At 41.7% G+C, this 10,532-nt stretch overlaps 1 long non-coding RNA gene across 2 annotated transcripts in view; it reads right to left on the bottom strand.

Annotated features, from left to right (window-relative positions):
- The window catches only part of LOC103783341 (uncharacterized), a 29,036-nt gene that overhangs the window by 4,071 nt on the left and 14,433 nt on the right, over nucleotides 1-10,532 (bottom strand). For both annotated transcript variants that reach the window (XR_010111979.1, XR_004671112.4), the window contains one exon: nucleotides 4,172-4,335. This is a non-coding gene — a long non-coding RNA (uncharacterized LOC103783341). The remainder of the gene's footprint in view (nucleotides 1-4,171; nucleotides 4,336-10,532) is intronic.

Below are 10,532 nucleotides of genomic sequence, written 5' to 3'. Positions count from 1 at the left end.
GCAACATGGTGAAACCCTATCTCCATGAAAAAATATGAAAATCAGCCAAGAGTGGTGGCACATGCCTGTAGTCCCAGATACTTGGGAGTGGGCTGAGATGGAAGAATCGCTTCAGCCCAGGAGGTCAAGGGTACAGTGAGCCGAGGTCATGCCACTGCACTCCAGCCTGGCCTGGGCAACAGAGCAAGACCCTGTCTCAAAATAATAATAATATATAATTTTACACCAAAAGTTTCAGGAAAAAACGAGTTTGTTGGAGTTAGTTTATACTTTCACATATTACCACAAAGATCTCCAGTTAAATAACTGTCAATAGCCATTTCCATTCATCTCCCCCTCAAATCATAGCCTAACAGAACACTTTGAAAGCTCTTTTATTTAATATTTTTTTACATCCTTTGAAGGGAGTGCTTCAAAACTGAAAGCATCAGAAGATAAAATATTTTTATATTTATGCATAGCAAGCCTTCATGAACGGAAGTGACACACTCTGGATTGAATAATACTGTAGCCTCATTCATATGTAGTTATTCAAATTGGATTAATGTCTGTGTGAGTTTATTTGAACTAGCAGAAAGTATCTGAAGATATTCAGGAATAAAGTTTATACTTAAAATAGCTTATGTTAAAGAAAATACCTGTGATTAATTCAGAGGGAAATAAATGCATGGTATAAAAGAAAACCAAAAACTTAAAAAATAATACTATAGCCTGAGCAACACATTAAAACTGCACACTTGTGCAGTGTAAGATTCTCTGGCTTATTGGCTGAGGTGTTAAGTTTATTCCTTTTATGAAGATGTCCTATTACAGTCAGCTAAGCACTAAAGCTTTGCATTTATATGTACTTTGCTATGGGGGAAAGAACCTTATGATTAATAAGACACATATCAAATGCATAGTCAATCATTCCCACCCCCATCCCTGGAGCTGTAACCCAAAACTGTTAAACTAAGATTCCTTTGTTTTTTTTGTTTTTTTGAGATGGAGTCTCACTCTGTCGCCCAGACTGGAGTGCAGTGGTGGGATCCTGGCTCACTGCAACCTCCGCCTTCTGGGTTCCAGCGATTCTCCTCTGCCTCAGCCTCCCAAGTAGCTGGGATTACAGGCACATGCCACCATGCCCAGGTAATTGTTGTATTTTTAGTAGAGATGGAGTTTCACCATGTTGGCCAGGCTGGTCTCAAACTCCTGACCTCAGGTGATCCACCTGCTTCGGCCTCCCAAAGTGCTGGGATTACAGGTGTAAGTCACTGCTCCCGGATGCATGTCAAGCACATTGGAAAGTTCTTACAACAATTCTGACGGAGCATTTTCTCTCCCATCAACCAAACACCACTTAAGATTAACCTGTGGCTCAGTCTCCTTAAATAAATGCCATATTTATTTTACTTATCATTTAGAATTTGCCATTCTCAGGAACAAAACTCTTTGTACGTTGGAAATGGAAAACATTGCAGTTTGGTCTTAATTTCCACATGAATATCAAGTGTAATTTTTAATAAATTATTTGGAGAAAAATGTATTTTATTTTAGCATGCAATTTTATGCCCAGGTTAGACTAGAGATTTGGCTGATGTTCTGGAATCTCATTGTACTCTTAAGTAAAATAATGAGCATCCCATGACGCACCCTGTCAGGGGTTGTGAGAAAGCTGCAGTGTCCAGTTTCCCACCCCTGTTTCCTGCTGTCTCTCTCCCACTCATCCCTGTTTCTTACTCATCCCTTTTCCTTCTTTGCCCAAACATCATATTTCTAGGCAAAGATAAAAGAGGAAATAGTGATGTCCTGAAAGGGGTTCAGAACAACGTAGCATGGCCTTTGGTGAAAGCGTCACCGATGGGAAATAATTGAGAATTGTGCAGTGCTTGCAGTGTCAGAATCAGCACTGTTTTTTGTGTTGGTGAAAATATTCCATGTGCGTAAAGGGAGAGCATCAGGGACTTTGCAAATTCTTCACAAGGACCCAGAAATAGCTTAAAGATTCATGATTTTCCTGTTGGCTTAAATAGCCTTCATCTTTCATTTTCTACTACCATTAAGTCAGGGGCAATGACATTGAACTACCTCATTAGCAGCCTTCCCTTGATTAACTACTGACTAAAAGTGTGCTGAAAATGGCCGTTGTTTTTGTGAAGCTCATCCTACACACTAACATTTGCTTAACCATGGATTATTTTGTCTCTACAAAGCTGTGCCCTGTATTCGATTTTTACTTCAATGAGTGGTTATTGCTAGAATTCCTACAAAAAAAAAAAAAAAAGTTGCAGATATTTTTGTATGTAGCTTAATAGATATTTAGTTTAAGAAGACTGCAACATTTGCATAAGGTGCCTAAAAACTCAAGAACCATTGATAAGTGAGATCACTCAAAATGAGCTGATATATTAAAGAAGACCTTAAAACAGTAAATGAGCAAGTCGAATTTCTTTACCCCTGTAACCTGTCTAAGCAACTTCTGCCCACTCTTTCACATTACTTATCGGGGGGAAAAAAAAAACATTCAACTGGTTTTTCATAAATACATTAGTCTAATCTAAGATTTTCCTGATAAATAGATAAGAAACAGTGGAGAGGCCAGTGATCCATAAATAACGCATATGATACCTCATCTTTTTCTCAAATAGCAGTGATCTCCTAGAAAGCCAAGTATTGGTTTTGGGAGAAGTAAAACCTAATTATCCAAATGAAACTATACGTCAAGAGCTACTTTATGCATATAATTGAGAAAGTATAATATCGGGTCTCTTCCTTCAAAAAGACTGAATGCTTGAAGCAATTTGAGGATACCAGTCCACAAGGGATTTTACAACAAAAGGGCACATCTTGCTCAAGTTCAGCCCTCTGGCTTAAACCCCATGGTGCATATGCAGTCTTTATCAGAGCTCCCTGGCCTACACAGCACCTTTCTGGGAAGTAGAAAAGGTATGACCCAAGGAACAGCCCCATGGTGGCAGGGCATGAGCCTTTGTGGGCCAAAAAAGTCAGCTGGTGATGGGGCCACAGTCAGTGAGCAGAGCTCGGGATGGATCTCAGCCCAGTGTCCCAGTGTACAAACTGCACAACCTTCCACAGAGACCCTGCTCATCATGCTGCCTGCCTGTCTGCAGATTTTGTTCACTCTTGGGTAAAAAAAAAAAAAAAAAAACCTTGATTGTATGGAATCATCACATTGAGAGAGACCAGGAGGAAGAAGTAAGCACTCCATGGAAAACACCTGTCCTACACACAGAAAGGGGAGTGTGGTGGTTAGCAGGTAAGTGATCCTCGAACAATAGAATGTCTGTTCAGATGCTAGAATGCTGACCCCAAACAGAAATAGTGTTGTTTTCTTCCTTTCTGACTACTAACACCTGCCTTTCCAGCTCATTGTTTTAGTACTGCAACTCCAACAATCTCTCAATTCTACTGGGATCTCCAGTCTTTTGATCTCATCACATTTTCACTGGCATTCATTTCTCATGAGTCTTCTCTTACCTCCTTACCTGGATTAAATTCCTAGTAAATCATTATAATCAGTCCTTTATATATATCTCCAACTCTCTTGCCTCTTTACATTGCTTTTGCCTACTCACTTAGCAAAGCCAAAATCCTGGTTAAATTCAATCCTCCCTCCTTTGTGTGTGCACCTATGCAGTTGAACTGTGCCTGGAGAAATTCAGTCCATTAACAGCTCACTTTAAATTCATGACCACTAACCTCAAATGGCTTTTCTTTTTTTTTTTTTTGGAGACAGTCTCCCTCTGTCACCCAGGCTGGAGTGCAGTGGTGGGATCTCAGCTCACTGCAGCCTCTGCCTCCAAGGTTCAAGCAGTTCTCCTGCCTCAGCCTCCCAAGTAGCTAGGATTACAGGCGAGCGTCACAATGCCTGGCTAATTTTTGTATTTTTAGTAGAGACGGGTTTCACCATGTTGGCCAGACTGGTCTCAAACTCCTGACCTTAGGTGATCCGCCCGCCTCGGCCTCCCATAGTGCTGGGATTACAGGCATGAGCCACTTTGCCTGGCCTCAAGTGGCATTTAATGCTGCAGTCATAATAAAATTCTCTGGTCCATTTGCCACTCTCCTATTTTACATCTTTTCTTTTCTCAGAAAAGTGAAGCTATTGGAAAGAACTTGCACCGGTTGGCACCACCACTTCCACCCACCTAAGCATCTGTGTGTGCATTACCTTCCCTCGTGTTATTATTGTTGAAGTTGAAGGATCCTTTTTTTTTTTTTAGTAGAGTCAAGGTCTTGCTGTGTTGCCCAGGCTGGTCTTGCACTCCTGGCCTCAAGCGATCTTCCCATCTCAGTCTCCCAAAGTGCTGGGATTACATGCACTGCACCTGGCCTCTTTAAAAAAAAAGAAAAAGTTTCTCATATAAATTCTCATATAAATATAAAATGAACGTGTGCCAAAGATTTTACTTAACTCACTAATAAAGGAACCACTAAGATGTTGGAACCAGTTCAAAAAATAATCCTAAAAACAGATACATATATAGATATGAGGCATGTCAAAATGAATTTGCTTAATAGATGCACAACTGGCCTCTATAATGGGGGAGGGGAATCAACTGTGCCTCCACTGGGCAAAATTCACTTGTATGTCTACGGAAAAGAATTATTTGCATTTCTTTCAGTTGTCTGCCATTTACAGAGTTGTAAAATACCTCAAAGACAATGAAAGACACAGATAATAACTTGAAGAGACTACTATATAAGACGCCAGTAATATTTCTTGTTCATTTCAGCCATTTCCTGAAACTGTAAACAAATTTTGAATTTCTACCCAAAACTCAGCCCTCTTGAGCACTAGATTGGATTCCCTTTCACCTACCTAAGGACATTGGCCATTCTTCCCTCTATTATATCAATTTTTTGCCCTTTTCTCAACATTCCTGCTTTCTCATCAGAAGACAAATCTCTTTTTGAGGCAGGGTCCCCTTCTGTCACCCAGGCTACAGTGCAGTGGCATGATCACGACTCACTGCAGCCTTGACCTCTCTGGGTTCAGGTGATCCTCCTGCTTCACCTTCCTGAGTGGCTGGAATTACAGGTGCACACCATCATGCCCAGCTAATTTTTGTATTTTTTGTAGAGACGAGGTTTCACCATGTTGCCCAGGCTGGTCTTGAATTCCTGGGCTCAAGCAATTGGGCCGCCTTGGCCTCCCAAAGTGCTGGGATTACAGGCATGAGCCACTGCGCCTGGCCCAAATATGGTTTTTTTGTTTTTTTGTTTTTTTTGAGATGGAGTTTTGCTCTTGTTGCCCAGGCTGGAGTGCAATGGCATGATCTTGACTCACTGCAACCTCTGCCTCCTGGGTTCAAGCGATTCTCCTGCCTCAGCCTCCCGAGTACCTGGGATTACAGGCATGCGCCACCATGCCCAGCTAATTTTGTATTTTTAGTAGAGACAGGGTTTCTCCATGTTGGTCAGGCTGGTCTCGAACTCCCGACCTCAGGTGATCCACCCGCCTCGGCCTCCCAAAGTGCTGGGATTACAGTTGTGAGCCACCACACCAGGCCCAAATATCTTTATATTTATTTTACTTATTTATTTTTTTGAGAGAGAGTCTCATTATGTCACCCAGGCTGGAGTGCAGTGGTGTGATCTCGGCTCACTGCAACCTCCACTCCCAGGTTCAAGCGATTCTCTTGCCTCAGCCTCCCCACTAACTGAGATTACAGGCGTGTGCCACCACGCCCAGCTAATTTTCATATTTTTAGTAGAGATGGGGTTTCACCATGTTTGCACCATGTTGGTCTCAAACTCCTGACCTCAAGTAATCCACCTGCCTTGGCCTCCCAAAGTGCTGGGATTACAGGCATGAGCCACTGCGCCTGGCCCCAAATATCTTTTTAAAACGTAACTCCATTTCCCTCACCAGATACCACCTGATTTCACTGGTTCCTTGGCAGCAAAGTTCCTGGAAAGATTAATCTATTCTTACTAACATCAGTCCTTTCCCTCCCACCACTAAATCCCCTATAGTCACTTTTTTTTGTTTTTATTTTATTTTTTTTAGCTCTCAGAACTTTACTAAACTGCTCTTGAAAAGGTCTCCAACGACCATGCTGCTAAACCCGACAGTTGTTTCTCAGTGTTCATCCCAGCATGGTAGCAGTTGGTTACCTCATTTGAGATGCATTCTTTAATTGGTTCTGAGACACTACACTGTGGATTTTCCTCCTACCTCCCTGGCTGTTCCTTCCCAGGTTCCTCTGCTGATCTCTTCTGTTTCCTGATGTCTGAATGTTGAATTGCCCCAGTTCTCAGTCCTGGGTCCCTTTCTTTATCAATACTTGGTGATCTCATCCAGTCTCATAACTTTAAATACTATTTATATGCTGACAACTTCTAAATTTATATATTCAGCCCAGACATCACCCTGACCTCCAGACTCATATATCTAGTTGCCTACTTAACAGCTCTACTTGACTTGAAAAGCACTAGCTGTTCTCAAGTTTGACATGATTAAAGGTAAATTTCTGATTTTCCTCTTCTCCACACCTGATCCACCTACATTCTTCCTGTTTTTTCACTTACTCAAACCAAAAGCCATGGAGTCTTCCTTGACTCTTCTTTTTCTTTCACAATCCAGAAATCAGTGGGTCTACAGTTAGAGCATGTCCAGAATCTACCTCTGTTATCATCTTTCTACAAACTACCATCGTGATTTTCATTCATTTCTTGCCTAGATTATTGCAACTGACTAAGTGAGCTCCCTGCTTTCCCCCTTATACCTTACAGACAATTCTCAACACAAGCTAGAGTGATCTTTCACAAACATAAATGAGATCATGCCACTACTGTCCCAAACCCTGCAACACAGCTGCCAATTTCTCCTGGAGTAAGGCTGAAGTTCTTCTACTAACCCACTAGGCCCAGTATGTTGTGGCTCCCAGTCACACACATTACTTCGTCTGCTATTCTCCTCAGTGGACTGTAGATGATCATGTATATGATGCTCCTTATACACATCAGTCATGCCCTGCTTCAGTGTCTCTGCACTGGCTTTTCCTCTGCCTGGAATGCACTTCTCCAAGATATCTGCATGGCCTTCTCACTCAGCTTCTTCAAGTCTTTGTTCAAACATCACTGTATTAGTTATTTACTGCTGTGTAACAAAGTACTCCAAGTCTTAGGAGCTAAAAACAAACATCTATTATCTCATTGTTTCTGGGGTCAGAATTCCAGATACAACTTAGCTGGGTGCCTCTGCCTCAAGGATTCTCTGCAGTCAAGATGTCCCCAGGGCTGTTGTCTCATCTTTAAGCTCTACTGAGGGAGGACCCACCTCCAAGCCCACTCACATGGTTGTTAGCAGGATTCAGTTCCCCATGGGCTCTTGAACTAAAGGCCCTAGTTCCAGGCCAGGCACAGTGGCTCACACCTGTAATTTCAGCACTTTCGGAGACCAAGGCAGGTGGATTGCCTGAGCTCAGGAGTTCAAGACCAGCCTGGGCAACATGGCAAAACCCCATCTCTACAAAAAATACAAAAATTAGTCGGGTGTGGTTGCTTGCACCTGTAGTCCCAACTACTTGGGAGGCTGAGGTGGGAGGATCTCTTGAGCCTAGGAGGTAGAGGTTGCAGTGAGCCAAGATTGTGCCACTGCACTCCAGCCTGGGTAACAGAGGGAGACCCTGTCTCAAAAAAAAAAAGAAAGAAAGGAAAAGAAGAAAAAAAAAAAGGCCCCTCGTTGGCTGGGGCCTCCTTCAGTTCCTTGCCTCTATGGAGGGACTTCTCCATAAAGCATCTCACAACGTGGTACCCAGCTTCCATCAGAGCAAGCAAGCAAGGGCATCCACAAAGGAAGACAATCTCATTATAACTTAATCTTGGAAATTTTGTCTCGTCACTTTTGCCATATTCTCTTTGTTAGAAAGGAGTTACTAGGTCCAGCCTATACTCAAAGAAAGAGGATACTCAAGGAAGTCCAGGAAATTCAGACTATTGGGGACCATCAAAGAGGCTGCATACCACAGCTGCCCTCTCAATAAGGTGATCCCCTTATTTAAAATTGCAACCCAACCCCCTTGTACCTCTCCTTCCCTCTTCCTCGTTCTCTCTCTATCATACACACATTTCCATTTTCCTTTCCCTTTGCTCTGGTGAGCAATAATAAATACTTATTGTTTTGAGTCACCTGGTTTTGAGGTGGTTTGTTCTGTAGAAATAAACCTCTACAATGTACTTTTTCACTTATGTGACTGACTGCCACTGCTACTGCTTGAGACCGTCATTACAAGACTGAAGGAAGGGACAGACGCAGAAATGTAAACTTAAGACAAAAGAAACTATTTTAAAGGAAGGGGAATCAGGAAAGAAGAAGAGAGCTCCCCGCTTCTAGTGAGCAAAGGCAGCCCCCGAGTTTCCACAGCCTTTCTTATTTATTGGGTAGAAAGAGCAGGGAGGAGGAGGTAACGATTGGTCAGCTGCTTAATTGATCACACGTTCATATAATTACTAACAGGCTTCAGATGTACCTAATCACAAGAAACACTGCGCTTGGGGCGTGACTGCCCTCAGCATTCCTTCTGGTGGCAGACGCAGTTTGTCAGTTTGCCAACATTCTGCGTTTATGAGAACAGTTTGCTGTTTACTCATATAGCCTCCAGTGGTATACTGAGTTGATCACTACCCTCAATCTTTCGGCCTCCAACACACTTAGGTACATTATTTTTTGCCTGTGTTTCCTCAATGTAATGTGAGCTACATGAGGGCAAAAATTTTTGGGTTTGTTTTTATTGCTTTGTTCGCAGATATATCCCCAGCACTAGTAAAGTGCCTGATATATAGTAGACACTCAACATTTATTAAATGTATGACTGTGTTACTGTTATCTGCATAAGTAGGTCCCCTGGCTTACTTTACTCTGTTGCAGAATTGCAATAATATCTTTCTTTCAAAGATTGAATGCAGTTTATATTGACGTGTGAAATGCATCTAATTGTGCATTTATATTACCAAGAATCTGGTAACAATTCTCATAAGGAGGAAGTAAAATGAAAGGCAAAATAAATGTTTAGGAATCCATAAACTGTTACAATCTTATCCACATCTTTTTGTAAGGTTTTTCGATTTTTGTTTTGTTTTTTCTTTGAGACAGGGTCTCACTCTGTCACCCAGGCTGGAGTGCAATGGCATGATTACGGCTCACACCAGCCTCGACCTCCTGGGCTCAAGCTATCCTCCCACTTCAGCCTCCCAAGTAGCTAGGACTATAGGCACAAGCCACCACACCCAGCCTTTATCAGGTTTTATTAGAGAAATGCAGCATTTGTGGGAATTGGAATAAATATATTTACTCTTCAAAATATTAAGATTAAGACCTGTTGGTGAAGAGGACAGTGATTAGTCTTTAACTTAGAGACTTAGATCTTTAATATTTGTTCTTCCCATAAACTTAAAAAAAAATCAGCACTTGGAGATTTCTTGCTTCCTCACATCTAGACCTATAATCCTGTGATCTGCTATTAACTAATAGCATGACTAGTGATCATGAATTTTTTTTTTTTTCCCAAGACAGAGTTTCACTCTGTTGCCCAGACTGGAGTGCAGTGGTGCGTTCTTGGCTCAGTGCAACCTCCGTCTCCCGGGTTCAAGAGATTCTTCTGCCCCAGCCTCCCAAGTAACTGAGATTAACAGGCACTTGCCACCGTGCCCGGCTAATTTTTATATTAGTAGAGACAGGGTTTCACCATGTTGGCCAGGCTGGCCTCAAACTCCTGACCTCAGGTGATCCGCTTGCCTCGGCCTCCCAAAGTGCTGGCATTACTGGCGTGAGCCACCACGCCCAGCCAATCATGAATGTTTGACATGTAGATTGTGTAAAATCTTTGAGGTTAAAAAAAATTCATGCTACAGGAACCATGTAATCCAGTAAATGGGAAATAACTCATTCCTCTATAATGTTATCCCTCCTTTCTGTCCTTATGCAGTGAACGTAAATAATGTTCAGTGCAAAATGTAGCCCATAGTAATAGATGGAAAAGGATGGACTTTAGCTTATTAGGTTAATAAGTTACTTCTTATTACTTTAAGTACTTAAGCTTATTAGGTTAATAAGTTTCATCACCCTTTCCCACCTAATTGTCATGGCCAAATTGAACTTCCAGTCCTTTCTTCTTCTCCATCTGAAATTGTCCATAGAGTTTCCTTCTATGATTTTGCTTTTAAGACATGGAAACAAAAGGGAAAAAATGAAATCCATCACGTGATTCTCTGTATGTGCGAGCAAAACCAGAAGGATTCTCCTTTAGCAAACTCAGGAAGTTTATACAGGGCACATTTGTGGAAAGAACACAGAAAACACAATGCTTACTAATGATATTTCTCCTCCTGGATCAGACAAGAAGATCAGATTTTTTATACCAGTTTTGATCAGTTTAATGCCTTATATAAAAGGCACATTTGTGGAAAGAATACAGAAAACACAATGCTTACTAATGATATTTCTCCTCCTGGATCAGACAAGAAGATCAGATTTTTTTATACCAGTTTTGATCAGTTTAATGCCTTATAAAAGGCAAAAAATATAT

Source organism: Pan paniscus, chromosome 3, assembly GCF_029289425.2.
Source record: "Pan paniscus chromosome 3, NHGRI_mPanPan1-v2.0_pri, whole genome shotgun sequence".
NCBI lineage: Eukaryota > Metazoa > Chordata > Mammalia > Primates > Hominidae > Pan > Pan paniscus.
The sequence above is the reverse complement of the archived record's forward strand: the minus strand, read 5'-3'. Positions and strand labels throughout refer to the sequence as shown.